Genomic DNA, 900 nt, shown 5'->3' on the forward strand with positions numbered 1-900 from the left:
CCTTTGGCTTACTGACCCAAGGAGCAATACGGGTCATCTGACCACTGGCAATCATTTTTATGTCTGAAAGCAGTAGACCTTGGAGTTCTTAAGTGTCTTGGCGGAAACAATTCTCAGTCTCTAGTTTACTTTTACTTTAACCTTTGACCAAATCCCACAACATTAGGAATCATTTCCTGACTAGTTTGCCGACTCTCGGCTAAAGCGTTCTTTAGTTATCGAGACGAAACCATTCCCAGTCTCGAGGTCATTTTGACCTTGACATTTGACCTATTGACCCCCATCTTCTGACCATACTGTACGAATTTTTATCATTTGGAGGCCAAGCATTCACTAGTTACTGACTGAAAACTAAATGTTTTACCAACTGACCGACAAACCGACAATGAGCGAAACAATATACAACTTTTCTTCGAAGGTGGCATATATATTTTAATGGGTATAAAGATAAAAACAACAATTGCGTTTTGCATGTTCTCTCATTAGGGTGGAAATTTGTGTATCCCTCCAAGGATACATGTCTTTTATATTTGGCCTTTGATGAGCGTCATTCTGGTTAACACTTCGGGCTAATTGTTTAAAGATCCTTCCAGAGAATGATATGATACTGGGCGGACACACAATAATCTCTTCGATTTCACTGTGTGGCCTTGATCCTTAACAGACACTACCGGATGTTGTTTTTTGCATGCTGTCCTATAATAGTTAACTTGTGCGGCAAGATATTTCAAAATTGCTTTTCGGTGAAACACAGTTTCTCATGAAAGGACAGACAACCATACCATAAACAATATATCTCCCTCAAACTATTTTGGAAATATGATAGCATTACACAAGGTCTTATCATTATAAGCATTTCTAAATTCACTAGACTGGAAAAGAGAAATAAAAGAATAATAC

The sequence above is a fragment of the Mercenaria mercenaria genome, chromosome 19 (assembly GCF_021730395.1).
Source record: "Mercenaria mercenaria strain notata chromosome 19, MADL_Memer_1, whole genome shotgun sequence".
Classification (NCBI taxonomy): domain Eukaryota; kingdom Metazoa; phylum Mollusca; class Bivalvia; order Venerida; family Veneridae; genus Mercenaria; species Mercenaria mercenaria.